Raw genomic sequence first — 477 nt, 5'->3', positions numbered from 1 at the left:
ATGTTCAAGGTGAACAGGCTTAGCACAATGGCGAAAGTTGCCAGTCATATTCCCCCGGAATCCTTCACATTTATCTGTGTAATAAAAGTTTTAACTTTAATTCATCAGATTTCCCTAATATCATATACTTTTTTCCACTTATTGTACCATAAATACCCCCAAAAAAGTCAGCGAATTAAAATTTGAGATACCACATAACAATAAAGAGAGAGAGAGAGAAAAAAAAAGCATAGTTTTCCAACGAAATATCTTAACCCATAAAGCAATAAAAATCAGAAAAAAAAAATCGTCAGTAGTTTAAGCCGCCATAAAATTCATATCCAGCTATAGGTAAAAATCTCATAATAATCTCACGAATTTGTTGTTGTCTGTATTAGTATATAAGAGCGACTCAGACCGACAGCGGGTCCAGTGTTGAGTTAGTGAGTGCGAGGAAAAGAGCGTTTGTCGGTGTGGCTTATGGGGAACGCGTGTTGC

At 36.3% G+C, this 477-nt stretch overlaps 1 protein-coding gene and 1 long non-coding RNA gene across 2 annotated transcripts in view; both read left to right on the top strand.

Moving 5' to 3' along the window:
* LOC119588548 (maltase-glucoamylase, intestinal-like) overlaps positions 1 to 477 on the top strand; it is a gene marked incomplete at both ends in the record, with an annotated part of 20,825 nt that overhangs the window by 4,656 nt on the left and 15,692 nt on the right.
* Positions 57 to 477, top strand: part of LOC119588549 — a 1,744-nt gene continuing 1,323 nt past the window's right edge. Inside the window, exon 1 of the long non-coding RNA XR_005230110.1 lies at positions 57 to 450. This is a non-coding gene — a long non-coding RNA (uncharacterized LOC119588549). The remainder of the gene's footprint in view (positions 451 to 477) is intronic.

Source organism: Penaeus monodon, chromosome 24, assembly GCF_015228065.2.
Source record: "Penaeus monodon isolate SGIC_2016 chromosome 24, NSTDA_Pmon_1, whole genome shotgun sequence".
NCBI classification, from domain to species: domain Eukaryota; kingdom Metazoa; phylum Arthropoda; class Malacostraca; order Decapoda; family Penaeidae; genus Penaeus; species Penaeus monodon.
This window is presented reverse-complemented; position numbering and strand designations above follow the sequence as displayed.